The sequence below is a fragment of the Adiantum capillus-veneris genome, chromosome 15 (assembly GCF_014529385.1).
Source record: "Adiantum capillus-veneris isolate H3 chromosome 15, ASM1452938v2, whole genome shotgun sequence".
Lineage (NCBI taxonomy): Eukaryota > Viridiplantae > Streptophyta > Polypodiopsida > Polypodiales > Pteridaceae > Adiantum > Adiantum capillus-veneris.
In genome coordinates, this window is record NC_140945.1 from 149,514,355 (window position 1) to 149,536,487 (window position 22,133).

A 22,133-nucleotide genomic window follows, 5' to 3' on the forward strand; every position below is an offset into this window, starting at 1 on the left:
CAACGCCAAATGTCTGGATATCCTCTTTTCTTTGGAGAGCCTGGAGAGGATGCAGAATTATTTTTAGCAAATTTCAAGATGTCTTGCTGTATCAAGAGGATAGTAGCCGATCACGAACGTGTAGAAATGTTTGAGGTGGTCCTTAGGAAAGATGCTAGTACTTGGTTTGACTCTTTGCCTGAGGAAGTTAAGGGGAATTACACAGAAGTTTTAAATCGTTTTAAGAGATACTTCTTTGATCCCCAAAACACTCAAAAACTATGGCAAGACATTGTTTCTCATAAGCAAAAAGACTTAGATGACTACTACTTGTACAAGCAAGAGTTTCTACGTCTTTGGGCTCTATGGATACGAAATGTTGATAACCCTGGTGATGGTGCAGAATTTTTAAAGAAGGAGAGGTTCATAGCCGGACTCTTTCCTGACCTTAAGGTAAAAGTTGAGGCGGGTGCACCTGCTACTTTTGATGCAGCGGAAACTAGGGCTGCTGAGAAGTATAGGAAACTCAAGTGCTTAAGGGGAGAGGTTCCAATAGAAGGTCTTAGACCCAAAGGTAAGTCACAAGCATCAACATCGAGGGAGCTTCCTGAGGTAACGGCGGAAGTAATTGAGAAGTTAAACGAATCTTTAAGCAGCCTGTCAATTCACCTTGCACAAGCTGTAGGTCCAAAGGGACAAGCAAAGAAGTCTGAAGAGCGAGATCCACGACCTAGGAGAGTCTTGCAATGTTGGAATTGCGGAGAGTCTGGACATGGGATGTATAATTGTCCTTGGCCCCGTGGGGAGCCAGGGAGGCCTAACTTGAATTACCCAGTGATGAATGCAGGTGAAGGAACTGGTCAACAACCAAGGCTTCTACAAAGGCCAAATGGACCAAGACCACCTCCACAAGGGGTAGAAGGAGTTCCACCTTTGCCAGATCCAAATGTGCATGTGGTAGAGGTGACAAATTCAAATGAGGTTGACATGGAAGCCAATGGAATTAAGCGTGGCCGAGGAAAAGGTAAAGAGAAATAAGGAGTCACATCACAGAGTGACCATGGACAAGGCAAGAAGGCAAAGGGAACCAAGGAAACCAAGAGGACTCGACGTCGTATCAACCTCCAAGACTTCCCTCTTGGACATGGTATGGCTCCGTACAACTTGTTGGAAGACATGAGAGGTAAGGGTCCTGATATTTCATGGCCTCAATTTCTTGCATTATGTCCACAAGTTAGGAGGGATTTAACAAGGGCAGTTAGCACTAGGAGAAAGGTAAAAGAGAGTGTGCCTGTTGTAAAAATTGCACAAGCTGAAATGAATGAGGACATTACACCGGTGCTAGACTATTACATCAAAGGGAGATTGGTTAGGAAAGGTCTAGTGGATGGGGGTGCACAAATTTGCATCATGACAGAGGGACTCATGCAAAAACTAGGCATGCACATCCATGAGACACCTGAAATTAGGGTCAAGATGGCAAACAATAGCAAGGCTAGGTGCGTAGGCATTTGTAAAAATGTTTTTGTGGAGGCCTTTGGCATTAAGAAGGCAGTGGATTTCTATGTCATGTCTACCAAGGGAAATGGTTACCCATTTATCCTAGGAAGACCATGGCTAATGAAAATGCGAGCTTTGCAGGATTGGGAGAGTGGAAAGCTAATTTGCAGGAATGACAATCACAAGAAGGTTGTCTTTGACATGAAGGAGCAACGCCAAGAGGAGCTCCATGAAGAATCATCTCAAAGTGAGACGGAAGAAGGTTGGACCGATAGCACTTCAGAAGAAGAAAGTAGCGGTAGCATTACTGAAGAGGAGTCTTCCATCGAAGTCATGGGGGTAAGGTTTAAGCCAAGCAACCAAGAGACCTCTTGTCAAGGCTTGGAGGAGGTAGGTCCTCAAGAGAACGAAGGTGATCAAGATGAAGGGATGCTGGAAGGTATGCTATCAACAACACTTACAAAGGATGAAAGAGAGGAGTTCAAATGTGTGCTAAGGAAGTTTCCTAGGATTTTTGCTAAAGACTACACCGATGTGCGTGGAGTAGATGCTGTTCAACACAAAATTGAGTTGAAGCCAGAGGCCACACCTAAGGCTCAGAAGCTACGAAGGCTAGGAGTCATCAAGGAGAAGGCTTTACTCAAGGAGGTAAGAAAGCTTCTAGCAGCAGGGTTCATTTATCCAGTGGAGAATTCAGAGTGGGTCTCTCCTGTTGTTGTCACTCCTAAGAAGAACGGCAAGTGGAGGGTGTGTGTGGATTACCGTCCCCTCAATGAGGCAACAAAGAGAGATCACTTTCCCCTCCCATTCCAGGATGAGATACTAAATGAGGTAGCTGGTCATGAGAAGTACACTGTGTGCGATGGTTACTCAGGTTACTTTCAAATAGGGATTGCACTGGAGGATCAATTGAAAACAACCTTTATCACTCCTTGGGGTTGTTATGCTTTTAGAGTCATGCCATTTGGTCTGACAAATGCTCCTGCAACATTCCAACGTTTCATGAATATGGTGTTTCAAGCATTCTTTGGAAAGTCAATTAGGGTGTTCATTGATGATTTCTGTATTTATAGCTCAAAATCATTGCATCTACAAAGGGTAGAAGAAGGTTTAAAGAAGCTCTACGACATGGGAGGTCAACTCAACCCCGACAAGTGCCATATAGGTGAGGATGAAGTAATCTTGCTTGGTCATAAAGTTTCTTACAAAGGCATTGAAGTGGATCCTTCTAAGGCAAAGGCTCTTATTGAGCTACCATCACCCAAGAGTCTTAAGGAGGTCATCTCATTCATTCAAAAGGTGAAGTATATGTCACGCTTCATTCACTTAGCCTCGGAGTTACTTCACCCTTTGCAAAAGTTGACACAACAAGTAGAATTTGCATGGTCTGATGAGCTTGAAGAGTACTTTTGTAACATTAAAGTCATTTTGTCAGAGCTACCAACACTCATGCCTCCTTGTTGGGAGTACACATTCTTTGTTAGCTCTAGTGCTGGGAAAGAAACAATTGGTGCTGTGTTGCTACAACAAGATCCCCACAGTACAAGGATGCGACCCATCTACTTTGCTAGTAGGGTCATGAATGCTTTGGAGAGAGACTACACAGAAGCAGAACTCATGATGCTTTCTCTCATGTTTGCGGTGAGAAAGTTTAGATCCTACCTGCTACCAAAAACTTTTGTAATTCTCACTGCAGAAAATTTGTTCCCTTGGGTGTCATCTCAAATGAATCTTAGTACTAGGATCTCAAAGTGGATTATGGAGTTGCAAGAGTTTCAATACTCTTTCAAGGTAGAAGATAGTGTGCGTGCACAATTGGCAGGGATTCTCACTTATAGGGTGCACGAAAAGGAGATTAAGGTGCCTGAAGTAAAGACCCTACCATTGCCACCACCAAAAAGTATTCCTAATGCTTTTACTTTGTTCTTTGATGGAGCTTTTCGTCGAGCCACAGGAAAAGCAGGGGGAGGGCTAGTGTTGCTCAACCCAAGTGGAGAGGTGGTCATGAAAGAGAAGTTCAATCTACCAAGTTCAGCTAGCAACAATGAAGCAGAATATGACACTCTACTTCATGGTTTGAAGATGTGCATTGGCCAAGGGATACAACGCCTCATGGTAAAGGGAGATGCACTTCTCATTGTTAAACAGATTTTAGGCATTTGGGCATGCAAGAATGAGAGCTTACGGACAAAAGTTCATGCCATTCGTAGATTGTATAATCAATTTGAAGAAGTGCAACTATATCATATTCCTAGGAAACAGAATGAAGATGCTGATTTACTTGCACAACAAGCTGTTGCATGTGTAAAGAAAGAAGTGCAGGTCATCATGGTGGCGGCTGCTGTGAAGCAACCGAGGTACCAGGGATTGGAGTCATTGGCTCCCATCATTGGATACATTTTGGAGGGTGATTTTCCACCAGACTTCACAAAAGCTCAGAAGAGGAGACTCATGAAGAAGGCAAGCGTATATCTCTTCCTAGAAGGCTCCCTCTATCAAAGAGGGAAGGATCAAGTGTGCAGACGAGTACCAACTATCAAGGAAATTCCAGCCATTCTAAAAGGTTTGCATGAAGAGGCATGTGGTGGTCATTTTGCCCAAGAATTAACTGTGAAGAAGATTTTGCTTTCGGGGTATGTTTGGCCAAGTTTGCATGTGGATGTTCAACATTGGTGTAAAAGCTGTCACACTTGTCAGATAAATGGAAATAGAAGGTTGGTGCATGGCCCGAGGCAAATAGTGCTTGCAAATGGACCCTTTGAAAAGTGGGGCATTGATGCTATGGGTCCTCTGCCTAGGACAAAAAATGGTAAACTCTACATTCTAGTGGCTGTAGACTATATGACTAGGTGGGTGGAAGCACAAAGTGTGGCAAAGGTAAATGAGAAGACAGTGAGCAAATTCGTCTACACTCACATTTGTTGTAGATTTGTCACACCTTTGGAGATTGTTTCTGATAATGGTCCAGGGTTTAGAAAAGGATTGCTCACAGAAGTTTGTGAAGAGCTTCACATTCTACATCGTCATAGCACACCATACTACCCACAGTCAAATGGTTTGGTGGAGAAGGCTAATGGTGTCATTGCAGGAATCATTAGAAAGATGGTGCAAAATAAGACAAAATTATGGGATGACTTCTTGGATGGTGCCTTGTGGGAATATCGAACCACATATAGGGAAGCCACGGAGTTCACACCATTTCACTTGGTCTATGGTCAAGAGGCTTTGCAGCCTATCGAGCTCAACATTCCAACAATGCGACTTCATGGAAAAGGAGCGAAAGATGATCAAGAGGTATGGATGGATCGACTTCTTACGTTAGTGGAGCTTGAGTGGAAAAGAGAAGCAGCATATGAGTGCTACAAGAGGAAAGCCACACAAGCGAAAGAAACGCACGACAAGAAACTGAAGGACAAAGGCATCAAGGAAGGAGAGCTTGTGCTAAGGTATGACAATCGACTTGACAATCGTTTTGACGCCAAGTTTGAAACAAGATGGCAAGGGCCATACATAGTCAAGAAGGCTTTCAATTCAAGTTACTATCAGCTTATGGACTTGAATGGTAAAGAGCACTCCAGGAAAGTAAACGGGTATCGCTTGAAGCCCTATTTGAGTCGCCTTCTACCAAAGGATCTACCAAAGATCTGTCCAAAGGCCGCTGTCTTATGTAAGTATTGTTACATGAAGCATGAGTGTAACTCCAGCCAAAATTCTGAGGGGCCAAACAATGAAGATCTCGTCAAGGACTCTGAAGCACTCTCTTTGGAAAAGATGCTCTATGATGGTACATGAATATACCATCATCCAGGGGGAGGGCTAATGATAGTCGTTTTTTCGGCTCTTTGTAATTGCCACAGTGAGTTACCTCACCCTACCAAAATCACCCAAACACTGTGGCTATCCCTACCATTTCACTGTACATAGGCGTGCGTGAGTCACAGGACTTTTCCCATATCTTCTTAAAAACCCTCAGCTAGCTAGTCACTGGGCTAGGTGAGCCAAAAATAAAAAAAAATAAAAAAAAATAAAAGTATATTATGGCCTCTTTGTGTGTAAATATTTCATTGTATATATGGCCTAAATATAGGGATTTTTAATAATTATTTTGGTATTTTATTTAAATATTTCTACTTAGGTGTGTGTTTTATTAAACCTATGTACACCTTCTTTCATCCTCTTACACCATTTTTTTTTTTTTTTTTTGCCAATATGTACATACTCTAACCTCATATTTTTCCTTTATACAAATCACTCCCACATTTTCACCCTCACCCTCGTGAAAACAAAAAATTGATTTCTACTCATTGGTTACTTTTATTATATTATTTACTTGCATACATTTTCCTCTTTCACCCAAAATAATTCAAGGACGGATCATATCATATGATTCCAATATCTTTCCATATCCATAACTCCTCCATATTTTTATTATTATTTTTACTCATTATTCTAACACCATGTGCTCATTGAGCTAAAGTCCATGAATAGTCCATACACTAGTCCCACCATGTATATATTTCTTATTTCACCAATAATCCTCCTCCATGCATGGGTCAAGGGCAACTTGAATGCTTTGTATTATAATATGACAAAGGAGGGGCTCACTCTTGGATGCATTGTACAAATTCAACAAAGGAGGGGACCACTAAAAGACTTTTGCAGGCATAAAAAACAGGCTTTTTGGTGAGAATTTTGGCACCTATCTCCACTCCGAATTTGGAGCGGTGATCAAAAGAGAAAATGTAGCCCACGCTCTAAATAATCACCCCAAATTTTTTCCTGACTTTTGGAGCTACCAGCTGTGAGCTATGATTTTTCTAGTGGACCCCAGTTTTCCCATGCTATGCAGCCACACTCTCTCTTCCACTTTATCATTTTCCTCTTTCACACACACTTCTCCACTCATCATCCCCATCTCTCTCACCACTCCTCTCTGCACACTACTCACCTTCTCCTCAACCTTGAAGAATAAGAGAAACCATGGTGAACTCATACCTCCCACACACAATTCCATTCCAAAATTGACCACCTAGTCTCATTTTTCCTCCTCCAAATTACCCATATCTATCAAAAAACCACAAAATTCAGCCTCTTCTCTTAAAAGACAGCATCATGGTGGTTGATTACTCAGCTTCAATTACCTTGTCTCTCAAGGAAGGTCAAGAGTGGAGAAAAAATGTACCGTCAAAGCTAGTGGACCGTCAACAAGCGTCAAAATTGGCCCTACTCAAGACACTTGGAGCATCAACCTTGTAAGAAATCCACCTTTTCTTACCTCTTAAGAGTTTTTCTTCGTTATTTGTATCCTACATGGATACTCCCATTGTAAATATCCAATTCCATTTGTAAATTAATACTAACTCTACTAACACTAACCCACTATGAAAAGTCCTATCACCTCCATTTCTCTCCTCTCTCTTTCCCCACCAACTTCTTGATAATTCCAAGCAAAAGAAATTAGATAAATTGCTGAAAATCTAACCCAACCATGGTTAGAGGAGTAACCCTAGCCTTCAAAATTGCTATAAAAGGAGGGTGTAGCTAGCATAAAAAGGGGGGAGCCATAAGCAAGAGCACTATGCTATAGCTTGAGAAGCCAAGCTCAACCTCTCTAGAAGGAGCTCTTGAGTGGAAGCTCATTGTCTTATGCATGTGCATGTGTTGTAATAGGGGATTAGCAAGGGAAATCTATGCCATTGTAAGAGAGAGAGTGATCATTCAATTGAGAGTAGGAAATCTATCATTTCTCCTACTAGTGTAAGCCCAACATTCGCTGAATCAAGGAGGGTGGATTTGGACTAAGCTTGGATACTTTGTCTCCCTTCCAACGTGAAGTAATGGACAACAATGATGTGTAAGTGTCTTGGTGTTTTTTTTTGTTAAGTTCTTGATAGCTTGTCTCTGGTGTTGTCATCAATCTAGCCATAAATCCCACATAGTGTAAGAGGGTGACAGGGTGGAGAGGACTCCCCTGGCCTTAAGATAGTGATTGGGGTGGCTTTTCTTGTGATGTGTTGTGGTGAAATTTACGCAAGCTATGTTGAACAAGTACTAATCTCACTTTGATTTGTCATGACAGATTTGTAAGAAGGTATTAATGCAACAAGCACCCCCTCCCCCTTTCTCTCTCTTTCTTAAATATATAGTTGTGTTTGCTTGATCATTGCCGATACGTTTCAAAGAAGCCCGAGAACTATCTCTCTCTCTCTCTCTCTCTCTCTCTCTCTCTCTCTCTCTCGTGTTTTAGTGTGTGAGAGTACTCCATTGGTGTTAGGGTTAGTGTAAATTCCTTGCTTGTTTGTGGGTTGCTCTAACGATTCTCCTCTTTTGCGTCCTAGTTCGCTCTTAAACTAGGTGGTGCCCCTTGTGTAGTTGGGATTTGGCGGTGGGTTTGTTGTTTTGGTTTGTGTTGTGTTGTGCCCCAGCCCCATTGAGCAGCACGGGAGCTTTGAAGGGTGTCTAGAGGCCACTCTTCTTGTTGCCCGCCGCCCCAGACTGCCTCACTACCAAAAGGATATGGGTCACATTCTCGTAGGTTCTTTTTTTAGAACCGACACTTACTCAAGCTACTTTAGGAAATGACTCAAGATAACGGTTATATAGTTGCTCTCAACTGATAATGATAGTTGTTTGGTCCTAGCGTGTTTTTCTTTGATAGCATATGATAGTACTGGGAATACTTGGAAAACTAACCCAACTGCTAGTGATGATTTGTTAGTCATAAGTATTACGGATTCTACCAAGATGTGGCGGGATAAGAGATTTATAGTATACTCTTCTGTTTTTTTACTTAAGTCTCTGGATATGGCTTGCTTGGTCAAAAGATAATCATGGTTATTTTTTTTCTTGGAAGGGCTTGACATCGGAATACATTTTTATAATAAAATTACCTAGCTTAGCTTTTCTTGCAAAAAGCTTTTTACTTACAATAATATGGAATAGTTGACATTTTTTACATTAACAGATATTATATGACAAGAAGCTAAATTTATTTATAGTATGATGGAGATTTTTAATATGCAGGACAATAGCTAGTCTAAATCTTTTTAAGTTTGACATGGATAACAACTAATAGATTCTTTGAAGCCTGCCATACGTAGCCAAGTCTAACATATCTGTTGTCTTGACTATATGGATGCAGGTGAGAATAATATCTTGGCTTAAAGAGGTGTAGCTTGCTGTAGTCCGACTTCAGAAGCATTTAATGATTCAATTGTGACAGTTTTGACACCTCTGTACAAATTCATTTGGAATGATACTTCATTCTTATTATATTGTGCAGTTATGATTCAAAGACTGAGTTGTTTCTGTACTTATCTTTACATTGACATCTTTAGCTAGTCGTCTTTTTGAACTTCTTGTTCATTGGTGTGTTAATTATTTAAGTTAAACAACTACACACACACACACACACACCTAAACACCAGGCCCTTCCAGGCAACTGGGAGGACAAGGACGCTGGCTTTAGATATGTTTTTATCTGTAAGCTTCGAGTGACCCATTGTCTATAAGTCCTTTACTAGTCGACAGGTGTTAGGTGGTCTCGCCTTGACTATAGGCTGAATTCCTACTCACGATATGTTTTTATCTGTAGGCTTGGAGTGACCCATTGTCTATAAGTCCTTTACTGGTCGACAGGTGTTAGGTGGTCTCGCCTTGACTATAGACTGGATTCCTACTCACGACTATTGTAGTCTTTATGGCTTAGTCGGTTTTAAGTAGCAGGATAATCCAATTCTACTTACCTATGCTGATTGCTAGTTATTTGTGACAACTACAGATACATACTACTCAATTGTTGACCTTTTTGGGACAAGATGACTTGCTTTACAACTCAATGGCAACCGTAGTTATTTAAAACTGGCTAACAAAGCCTTAAAACTCCTACAGGAGTAATGTCTTCCTTGAGGACTTTATCTGTTATTGTACATACATTTCTTCCCTTTTCAGGGTCACTCTTAGTTTAGCTCTATTATGCTAAACAAAATTAAAAATCTCATCGTTCTGGTGAGGCAGTGTGCCCATACACAATGGGCCTACTACCAAGACCCATTGTGTATGGCGCCTGGGTTAGGGCGGGTACACACACACACACACACACTTTCTCATAGCAGTTGACCATAGTATACCTATCATAACCTAAAGGATTCCAAAAAGAACTTGGAATTGGTACTGATAACCTACTTTGTGTATGGTTTGATAAAAGGATACCTTATGGGTATCGGCTCCTACCTAGCTCCAACCAATTTCACTTAATGCCCTCTTTAGGCCCTAAACTGGGCATGTGGTGATTTTATTAGATGCATTTCTATCATTATATCGTGGCTCGTATATTACCTGCTCTGCTAAACCGAGCTGGAGATTAGGGTTACCTGGCTCGAGGTCTCTACCTACCTCGCCTGGAGGGACGTGTAGCTTTTAAGGATGAGAGATTCTCGGCTGATACATCACCCCTGCATATGAGTACATCCTCCCTGCCTCCTCTACCATATAAGGTGAGGGGCTCTTCCCCTCACTTAGACGAGGTTCTGTTCTATTCTTTTCATTTCTAGTTGCTGGGTTGCATCAGCTGGTTTGGGAAGGAATGATGCTTGTTCTATTGATGCATCTCTTGATTATCTTTCTACGTACACCCAGGGACTTCATATTGCACCCTATTTCATAGATATTATCTTTAATTGATCAAGGGTAAATGTGTACCATACAGACTATGCAGAAAACACCGGAAACAATCGCACATATCAAATCCGAGTTAGAAAATTTGCAAACTATTGGGGACTTGGGGCACCAAAACCACTCCAGATTCAAAAACATTTTAGTAGTAAACTCCCCACACTCGACAAAATCTTCTCATGCAATCACAATGCAAATATGATGTGGAACATGAATCATAAGCCATATTTCTTCACCTCCAAATTCAAAGATATTTTGACAAAAGTGTCCTTTGAAAAATGCCTATAAGGATGTGTAATCACAGATTTGAAATTTTCCCAACATGGATCTCAATCCATGTACCCAAAAATGGTAGGGGGATGTAAATTTTGACCCACAGTTAGATAATAGCTAGGAGATGTCATCTTGAAAATTTGGCTAAAAATGGACAAAGAGGCCCCAAAAGCTTGAAATAGCCTTTGAATCCACAACAGCATTTGCAAAATTTTGCCTACACTTGTCATACAAAGTGAGCTTATATAGCCCACAACATACAATGCCAGATGCAACAATTTCATCACCAAAATTGAGATCACGTACTGTACGTCTGTCATCCACAAATTTGACTACAAGACGAAGTCTAGCAAGTGCAGATACAGACAAAAGATTCTTCTTGATCCCAGGTACATAAAGTGCATCAACAAGTGTGAAAGAACTATCATTTACAGCCAGTAAGCACAATCTTTCCAACTCACTAAATTGGATAAGAGGCATTGTTGGCACAAGTGACTGAATTCCCATGAGGGACAGACACAGGAGAGGTGAAAAAATCACGATGTGAGGTAATGTGCTTTGTAGCACCACTGTCAAAATACCACACATGTGAATCTGCACCAACTCACATGCATGCATCATGGAAAATAGGATTATAGGTACACTCTGCACTAAAAGACCATTCTACTCCCATGTGATTGTCCACTCGCAAAAGAACCATGAGAAGTGGCTGCATTATTGTTACCAACTTTTCTTTGAGCAGCAATAAAATCATGTTCAACTGCACGCTGTCTTTTCCTATTTTTTTTGGAAAGCAACTCTTGCAACAGCAATGTGCATATTGTATCAAACTTGACAACTTCAGGATTTTCTTAGGTCATAAGTCTCCAAGTACTAGCAAAAGTTTGGTAAGAATCTGGCAAGGCATCAAAAATAGTCGCCACAAGGGAACTGGCTAAAATGACTTCACCTGCAAAAATAAGTTGCTCATTGATATCCTTGAAACCAGCAAGGAAAGTGTCCATGTCATCTTCCTTATGCCTAATCTTTGATTCCAGCTCTTTACGCAACAATGCAATTTTAGCCTCATTGTTGCGACTTATTTTACTGAATGAATGTGAGGAGTAATGGTGCGCTTCACAAACAACATAATCAATACATGAGCTTTCACATCTTTGACATCCCAACAAGCTTGCTCAGTTGTAGACAAAACAACTCTAACATTAGCAATCCTTGCAGCAAGACGTGCAACATCCTCAACATCGCCTACGTCCTCAAAACCACGATGTACATCAATGCCCTACACAATATTCTAGATGCCCTTTGACACAAGAACATGTTGCATCATATAATCCCACATAGGGTAATTGTCCCCATCCAATCTATCCTCGGCACCCAACATCTTGAACACTTATGTGTTGTTGTCAACCATGGTAAATGCTTCACCTGATGTGAAAACTGCCCAAAAGGAGTAGAAATGAAATGGGAACAACATGTGGTATATAGCACAAACCTAGAAGATTGTAAGGGACCTGTTATGCAAAAAAGAGCACCGACAAAAATTCTACACAAAATGACAAAATAGCCTGCGTAGTACTGCCTGTAGTGGAAACGGGGGCCAAAATGAGCCTGAATCAAAAATCTGAGTAGACCAAGCTCTTTGAGCTTTCCCAAAAAACATTTATCAACCTATCTCTCAAAAGCTCACTGAAATCGGAGAAAGTGAGCAGGCATGTGCTGGAGCAGCTGGCGATTAAGCTAGAAAGGACGCAACCTGCTCTGATACCAATTGTTTGAATTAGGGTTGCAGGAAAACACACACAACTTGGAGAAGATGAAGGAAGATCAAGGCACACAACAGAGAGTGTTTTAATTAGTGTGCAATGGAAAGATATATAGCCCTAGAATGATGGGCGTATATACAATGCAAGGGGGGGCCCCGGGGGGAAACCTCCTAAAGAGGGAAAAAATGCCCCGGTGGTCCTAAGTATGTTCACACACATCACTACCACATTTATATGGAAACAAACTTCACTGATATGAGACGCATGTCAATAACTATGATCCAAATGAAATTTGTTTTATGCTAAGGTGACTATACAACCATGTAGGTAATCATACATTAACAAATATCCTTATGGACATATAAAATTTGAGTTCAACTCACCAAACCCAACAATAAAATATTGATGAACTCCACATAAAAATCATGAATCTATATAGTACCCCTCTTAGTGCACCATTGCACCCCCTATACATGTAGACAATCCCGTACCTAGAGTGTTAGCGGGTCACCACGATTGGACATCTGTAGCATAACTGTGTGGCACTAAAATAATTTCAATACTCAGGGAAGTAGGGCATGGAGGCTCTTTGACGGGAATTACCTCAAGAAGTGAACACATTAGGGAAAATTTGGACTCACAAAGGGGCCTTATAAGGAGTTTGACTTCCTCTTTCATGTCCAAAACGGGCGTGCGACAAATTTTTTTGCAAATCAACTCTAACTTAGCGGAGATTTGATAGTTAGATCTACTCTTCAATCTCTTTCTATCGATATATAGCCTGCCATGAGATTCCTCATATTTTAAAAGATTTTATTTTTGATTCTCTTGTGATGTGACAACTTCGTTTAGAATCTAGAGAATCAAAAATAGAATCTTTCAAAGTATGAGGAATCTCGTGGCGTGCTTTATATCAATAGAAAGAGCTTGAAGAGTAGATTCTAACTGTCCAATCTTTGCCAAGTTTAGAGTTGACTTGTAAAAAATTTTCCGCACGCCCATTTTGGACATGAGAGAGGAAGTCAAACTCCTTATAGGGCCCCTTTGTGAGTCCAAAGTTTTCCGAATGTATGGAACTAAGCTATCATCAACATGAGCAAATCTATCACTCTCTAATCTAGAAAATCTGCCTATGGTACCAAATGCATGATCCAGGTCCTAAAATTTGCAACAAAACTATCCCAAAAAGTCACTCCCTTATGGTCAAAATGTAAAAAAAACAGTCGCTTTTGCACTCAATATTGCAGATTTAGCTCACATGCAGGTAGTTGCAAATCACAACAAAATTGAGAATTATTATACTTAAACAAAAGAGCAAGAAACAAGGAACACAATGCACTTTTTAGAATTGATTTTTGATTACCAGAGAAGGAGAAAAATTGATTACAATGTATTGTTGAGTTGCCGCTCATAGTCATATGTACAGAGCTCTTCCCAACTTTAGATAATGTTACAAAGGTGTGAACTCAAAATTAGAGATTTTGAACTTTATACTTAGGACTTCTCATTTGGCCAATGGCCAGCTTACAAGGCTTTTGGGCTCCGTACAAAGAATTACATCTCAGAGTATACAGAATGCGGCTCAAAAATCGATCTCTCTTTTTTACAAAATAAATAATATGAGTACATCAAAATTGTGGGAATTGAGGCGATGTAGATTTCTAGGAGAGTGCCCGTTAAGTGTTTCTGCCAAACATTCCCCCCTTCCTATCCTTTGCATGTCCTTGTGCAAGCTTTGTCCTTTAGTCTTTAGTAATCAAACTATTGTTTCTCTAGTGTCTCTAGTCTTTTGTAATTGAACTTCTGTTTCTCTAGTATCTTTGTGATTTGTGTAAACTTAGGAGTGGGTAATTGAGTACCAATGGCCTGTGACTCTTCTAGATAAAGTAGCTATCCCAATAGTGTCATTAAAGAATTAGGCAAAAGGTTGGGTTGATCTTGAGATTTTTGCAATGCATTTTTGTAGGTCATTTTGTCTTGTGGTCGCTTCTCAAACCACTTCTTCCTCCACAAGGGTTGACTTTCCAAAATCAAGAGTATCTAAACCATAGTGAGGACTGGTACATCTTCATAGTTCCCTTTTGCATTTGTTTGTAGAGAGGGTAAAAGATTTTTCTTCTAGAGAAGGGCTTCCTACTTCATCAAAGGCAACAAAACCATTTCATGGCCAAAGTTCTTGACCAATTCATCTGGTTTTATCTTAAGGAGGGTCAGTGACTTGAGTACCTTGAGCTCATAGAAAATGTACTCCTTGTGTGAGTTGTTAGGAATGTCCTCTATCCACCTCCGGAGATCCTCTATGTCATCTGCTTGCTTTATTTCTTCTTCAAAGTCATGTAGCCCACCCCCTATTGATGTGCTTGGTAGGTTCAAGGGGGGTATGTCTGCTCTTTCAAACTTGATTGCCGGTTGTGCAATTTGTTGGTCCGGTACTATTGCCTTTAATTGCATGGCACTGATTGCTAGATCTTTACTTTTTATTTCTTGAGCATTCTTTGCCGCTTGGCTAGCTAGATGCACTTTAGCTTTTGCTAGTTGCTCTTGTAACTCTTGATCCCCTGATCTCTTTGTGTCTATGTGATCATTTGTCCTACTACCATCATCTACCTTTGAAGTTTTCTTATGCTAACTCCTTTTTTTTAGCGCTTTAATCTCCTTTTCTATGGCAATAGGAGTTTGTTAGTTTGAGGCATGAGGGAGGACAAAGTTGCATGGCCAGGAGGATTGACAAGGTGTGCTTGAGAACATCATACCAGTCACATAACTTTGTGTATTTCTTTTGTTCTCTTTCCAGAGTTTCTTCTAAGGCTTGTTGCCCCACTTCAAGCTCGTTGTTTACTTCATATTTTGTAGGTCCTGCAAGTGATTGGTCACATCCTATTTTTCACATTCTAGGGTAGCTTGAAGATTCTTTTTATCCGCTTGGAGGCAATCTATTTTTTGGCATAGCCTCTCAATCTCTCTTATAGCCACATCGGTCTGAGTTTTTGCATCCCTGCCATCCAATTCCCTTAATCGTGAAACTGCTCTTTGGCATCAGAATTGGAGCCGTATCATCTCTGAATGTTCCTCTAGCTTAAACTTGCAAATGAGCTGGTTGGCCTCCTTAGTTGTGGCTCTTTAGTAATATGGAAATTTTCTCAACATCAGTCCCTTGGTTGCTCTTGTTCCCTTTCTTGCTGGTATTGAGCGGTCTTTATTTTATCAGATTCTATTTGCTATGCTTGCTTGCCTTATTGATCTTCTTTAGATTCTTTCTAGTCATCTTGATCTTTCATTTCTTGTTTCTTTTTAATAGAAATAGGAGGAGTTGTTGGTTTTGGGGAGACTTGTTTTTGTTTGGTCTCCATCTCTGTCTCATGTTGCTGGTTAGTTGTAGCTCCATCTTTAGGATGATATTCATGCATAGACTATTGACTTTTTGGTGAATCTATTAGAGATTCTAAATATTTGGGCCTTTGCTTCTTGGAGTCTTGTCCTTTCCTTTGTTCATATTTTTGCTTTAGAACATTATGAATGTGTTTCTAGAATGATCCAACTAGCTCTGCTTCTTCCTTCCCCTTCTTGCATCTATGTCACTTTATTTTCTTGAACTTCTTGACTTTGATCTTTTTGAGCTTCTTGTTGAGCTTGATATCATCCTTGTCATCTTTTGAGACAGTTTCTTTGATCTATTTCTTTTCTGCATCTAGCTTTGATAGTTGTTCTTCTCTAAAACTTTGCACTTCCTCCAATGGATCTCTGAACTTGTGGCTTCGGGATCAGCTCTGCAGAATAAGCCTTCTTGTGTAGACCAGTGGGACTGTAATATATTCTTCTTCCTCAGTGGATTGATACTCTAAGGGAGTATCGCAATCTCTTGGCTTGATTTCTCCACTCAAAATCTGAGTCTTTGAATAGATCAGATCTTTGTATATAATTTTGTGACCCTTCTTCTTGACAAATGTCTTTGTGTTATCTATGGCTTTGTTTTGTTTAGTAGATTGTGGTTGCTGGCAAGGATGTGGGAGGCTTGCTTGATGAGCTTTTCTATAATTCATACTTTGATAGTGGCACCATCCTTGTCTATGAGTGTTGCCTCTCTGTTGTATTGTATAGAGCCCATGAGTTTGTGTGCTCATTGGAAATTATTCCCCCATGGTGGTAATCTAGAAAAAAATTCTAACTATAAGTATCTTGACCCTTCTATTGCTTATCTCTGTTGGTGCAATGTCCACAGCTCTCTTGGAAAGATGGTGGTTGTGACTTTAGTGCCATCGGTTGTTTGAAAACTTCCAATAAACACATTTGCAAGGATCTTAGCTAGCTATTCAGCTGTGATTGAGCCTTCTCATTGGATGAGATGTCCAACACCTCATAAGGAGAAGCTTCCCACTCCTTTTGAGCTTTTTGTCGTGGCATTGTGCTATAAAAAAATCAACTATTTAGCTTTGGAAACTTGTCAAAAAGTTGCTGAAAAAGTCAAGAAAATGCAAATTTGACCACAAAATAAAAAATGAGCATAACTTAGAAAAAAAGATCCAAATTTGACCAAACTTCACCAATGCACGTAGGAAAACTATGGGCACTAGGTCATTGGGTTACATATCAATTCTAGGTCTAAGGTATAGGGATCACGATCCATGTTGGAACATATTTTGGAAATCTACTCACATTATTTGATAAAGTATGTTATGGTGATGCTATGGTTCAAAACTTTTGTGATTTGGATCACTAGTTAGGAATCTAGGCCAAAATTTGAAAATTTTCTATAGACTTAGAGATTTTTGGCACTTTTGCTAAGGTTTTGATGTCCAAATGACTTGATTTCTTAGGATTAGGATTTACTTGGGATTTAGGAGCTAATGGTTGGGTTTTGGCCTAGAAAAGTTAGAAAAATACATGAATTGTGATCCATGTTTGATCACATTTTGGGATGAAACTTGACAGACATGTCTCTATAGCCTATCCTAGCACAATGATTAAATCTTTTCAAATTTGGATTAGTGTTTCCTTAGGGCCACATGCAGGTTGTAGCCTGTGCATAGTGATGTTTGTGGGCCCATGCAAACTCCGTCCTTGGGAAATTACCTTTACCTCGTGACTTTTATTGATGATTACTCTAGGCATGCATGGGTATATCAGCTTAAAGGAAAGTTTTAAGTGTTTATGTGCTTCGATTTGTTTTTGGCTATGATTAAAAATGTCTCAAAATGTACTATGGGCACCCTCCGTTCCGATTGAGGGGGGGAGTATATGTGTCATGAATTTAATGCATTTCTGGCTAGTCATGGGATAAAACACCAATGCATAGTGCCTTATACACCTCAGTAAAATAATGTTTCTGAGAGGAAAAATAGGTCACTTATGGAAATGACATGATGTATGGTCAAAATTCAAGCTTTGCTGCATTCGTTTTGGCTTGAGGCCATCATGTGTGCCACTAATGTACTAAACAGGTGTCCCATGAAATCTTTGCAGTCTATTACTCCACATGAAGCATGGCATGGTAGAAAGTTTTCTGTTGAGCACATGCATGTTTTTGGTTGTTTGGCATATGATTTGGTGACAAAAACACAGCGTTAAAAATTGGATGATAACGCTGTCAAATGTATTTGTGGGACGGGTGTCTAACCTCACTCCTATCTTATTGCAGAGGTAGCGCGAACCACGATTAAATCGTCAATGCATGGGATGAAGCTGACTCGAATAGTACATAGAGTTTACAAGAGGTTGTCAATCTCTTGGAAAACAACAAACAACTCACATCTAGCTCAAGCTACACTCAAGTGACTGAAATCACAAAAAGCTATTCGCTCATCGACAAACAAATCACATCCATTATAACATCAAATGGCATCCAAACGTAACGGAACTTCTAGGACATGTTTATAAGACCTTAGCACATATGTTTAAGGTCTCAAATCCCACTTTAGGTCAAGTGAAAAAATCACGATTATTAACAACAATGGACTTTTGACCTAGTCGTTTTTGACCCAGAATGCATCTAAATGCTTAGCAATGATGCCCCAATACCCCACCTATGCTTAGTTTTTAATTTTGAAGTGTAAATTCCTACTTATGATGAGATTAGGCTGCGGATTGGCAACACCAAAAGCTACGAAATATCGTGAAATGCTTACATCAATCCATAGAGCTCTTACCTGCGTTTGCAATGCAACAGACGCGACTGCAATGTGACAACCGGGGAGGGAGTAGGAAGCACGAGAAGAAGAGAAGTGAGAACCATTAGCTCATGCTGTATTTCATTATCCAAAAACTTGAAAATAACTTACAAAAATTGGCTTTTATACCTTAGCCAAGGTTTTTGATGGTCAAAACTAATAATATGGGAGCTCTAACTAAAGATAGGTAAAGAGAGGTTGATACAATCTAGAAGCTTATAGCCTCGGCTCATCAATTACAAGGTTTATCGGGAAAATAGGAGTTACAATATTTCAGATTCATCAAAATAATAAATGTTTTTACAATGAGAGCTCCAAAAAATGGTATCCGAGTTAGCTTGCGGCTAACATTTCCCCCCTCCTGACCTATGTCATCCCTTGACACAGCTTTATGGACTAAAATAATCTTCGGGTTGACCACTGGTGAGGCGGTCCTTACGTGCATGTAAATCTTTTTCATATCTGATCTTTCTTTCTTTGTCTGGAACTTGCAAAAATTGCATAGTAACTTTGTTCTTTAGCTCGACGATGGAGTAGCCTACGAATCTGTGGAAGTTAGGTTGCTGATCACTGGCCCAAAATCTTCGTTGGCCAAGTGACACCTCTTTTGGAAAAAGTTGTAGTTCTACCTGATGTCCTTCTTCACTTTTGAATCTACCTGTGAAAACCGTGGTGTTGTTCTCCTCAAGTTGTTCTTTCGACAGATAGGTTGCTTTGGCTTTTTTTACCGAACTAGGGTCCAGTTGGTATGGTGGCACCTCTTGCAGCTTCTCCTTTTGAGAGACCCTCTTCTTGGCCTTTTTTTCAGCTTGCATGGTTCATGTTAAGTAAATAGAGTGTCAAAGTTAGCAAATTTGGCAGATTCTGCTCTGAAATGTCCTTCAGTCTAAAGTTGACAAATTGAGTCCAACTTGCTTCAAATCAATTTTTGAACATGCATAGATGCATAAACACATGTAAAGATCAAAATCTTGAAGTTCAAGCAAAAATTTGCACTAAAGTAAATAATCGTGATTATTTACAACTGAGAATTTTTTTTCAACTTTTTGCAATTTTGGCATTATAGGCTTGAAGTATATATCAAACAGATACTGTGAGTGAAATATGGGCTCATTTGAATGCACAGGGTGAAAATGATGTCATATTTAGGCTTTAGGTCTTTGAAATAGTAGATATAAAGGAATTTTGAGATTTTGAGCTCTAAATTTGTTCAAACTTGGTTAGTGGGCTTATGACATCATGTGCTTTGGTCCCATGAGGTCAAAGTTGCAATTTCCTCCCATCTTGGCCAAAAAGTAAATAATCGCGATTATTAACTTTTTCATCAAAAGGAACATATTTTGAAGCAACTTGGTTATAGGCATGAAGTAGACTGTGTGTATGAGATTTGAGGTGATTTGGATCAAAAAATGTGATAGATAACTCAAAAATTGGTTTGAAAGGACTTCTTTGCATTTTTTGATAATTTTGTAAGTTATCATTGATCAATTTGGCTCATACTTGAAATGTGGCATGTAATAGGTGTACACAATTGATAGGTAAGGCGATGATACCATTTTCAAGCCAAAATATTGCAAAAGTAAATAATCATGATTATTTACAGCAGTCAATATTTTTTTGCAAAACTTGAAAATTTTGACTTAAACATATTCTATACACCCAAAACAAGTCCTAAATTGAATTTGGTAAAGTTTTGTGTTGCCGGCATCACTCCGTGCTTTGTTGACCCTGAAATCACCGCTTTTTGTGACTACATGGTCTGTGGAGTTGGTTAGTCACTTTTGAGGCTATGGACTTGTCCGCTACATAGTTCTGAAGCAACTCATCCAATTTTGGTCCATTTGGAGTCAATTCGACCTCGTATGTCAAATTTGACTTTTTGTAGCCTTCGAGCTGTTTTTTGCTTTCCGAGGACTTGGATTGATATTTGGAGTCTTTTCGTGCTATTCTCTAGCCGTAGACCTGAAATTCTGCAACTTCAAATAACAACTCACAATTGATTCTTTTGGAGAGAGCAATATTCTGAATTCCTCCTCGGATTCTACTTACCCTACTCCTAAGTTCTATTGCAATGGGGTTGTGGAAAGTGTCCACAAACACTCATTTTCTTATTTTTTATGGTTTTTTGAGCATTGATCTTAAGACCTGTCTCCTCTATCAATCATTCTCAAAATCCTAATCTAGTTCTACAATCCTACAATCCTAAAGGCGGCAAGTACGATTTCCAAGATACCTCTACATAGGAAAAGACGACAATCTTCAGCTATGCGGTTCTAAAAGAAGATTTTGACTCTAGGAGATCCTAGAGGAAGTTAAAAGATAAATCCACAAGACTCTTGTGTTTTTTCCTAGTTTAGGTCTCTTCGATCCCTGGCAGCGGTGCCAAATGTGGGACGGATGTCTAACCTCACTCCTATCTTATTGCAGACAAAGCGAGAACCACGATTAAATTGTCAATCCATGGGATAAAGCTGACTCGACTAGTGCATAGAGGCTACAAAAAATTGTCAATCTCTTGGAAAACAACAAACAACTCGCATCTTACTCAAGCTACACTCAAGGGACTGAAATCACCAAAAGCTAATCGCTCATCATCGACAAACAAATCACATCCATTACAGCATCAAATGGCATCCAAACGGAACAAAACTTCTAGGACATGTTTATAAGACATAAGCACACATCTTATGGTCTCAAATTCCACTTTAGGTCAAGTGCAAAAATCGTGATTATTAACAGTAGTGGATTTTTAACCTAGTCGTTTTCGACCCAGAATGCATCTAATTAAATGCTTAGCAATGATGCCCCAATACCCTACCTATGCTTAGTTTTTAATTTGGAAGTATAAATTCCTAATTATGATTAGTTCAGTCCATGGGTCAGCGATGCCAAAAGCTATGAAATACCGTGAAATGCTTACGTCAATGCATAGAGCTCTTACCTGCGGTTGCAACGCAACAAACATGACCGCAATGTGACAATCGGGGAGGGACTAGGAAGTGCAAGAAGGAGAGAAGTGAGCACCGTTAGCTCACGCTGTATTTCATTATCCAAAAACTTGAAAATAACTTACAAAAATTGTCTTTTATACCTTAGCCAAGGTTTTTGGTGGTCAAAACTAATAATTTGGGAGATCTAACTAAAGATAGGTAAAGATAGATTGATACAATCTGGAGCTTGTAGTCCCGGCTCATCAATTACAAGGTTTATCCAGAAAATAGGAGTTATAGTATTGCCAATTCATCAAAATAATAAATGTTTTTACAACGAGAGCTCCGAAAAATGGTATCCAAGTTAGCTTGCTGCTAATAATATTTTTGTTGTTTATAGTGTTGAAAGCAAAGGTTACAGTTTGTATCATCCACAAACAAAGTGTATTTTGGTTTCACGGGATGTTGTGTTTGTGGAAGATTTTGTTCAGCCCTTGCTGTCATGTATTAGAGACAATAATGTAAGCTCACAAGACATTTATGACACTTTGTTGCCTCTTTCTAATGGTGGAAGTTCAAATGTAAATTCCAACGAGGCAAATGTACAACCTATGGGGATTTCTATAAATATAAAAGATCAGCCTATTGTTGATGCAGATGTACACGATGTACTTGATGAGGAAATTTTTGAAAATGAGCAAGCTAGAGGTATGCCAAAATGGCTGGTGCATACTTTGCATGACAATAAATTGGATGTATCTTTGTCTAGTCATACTCGTTTAGGTTCTCGCCATGCATCTTATGCATCAGATTGTTATGCTTTGGCTGTGTTTAGCTTACATGATGTTGAG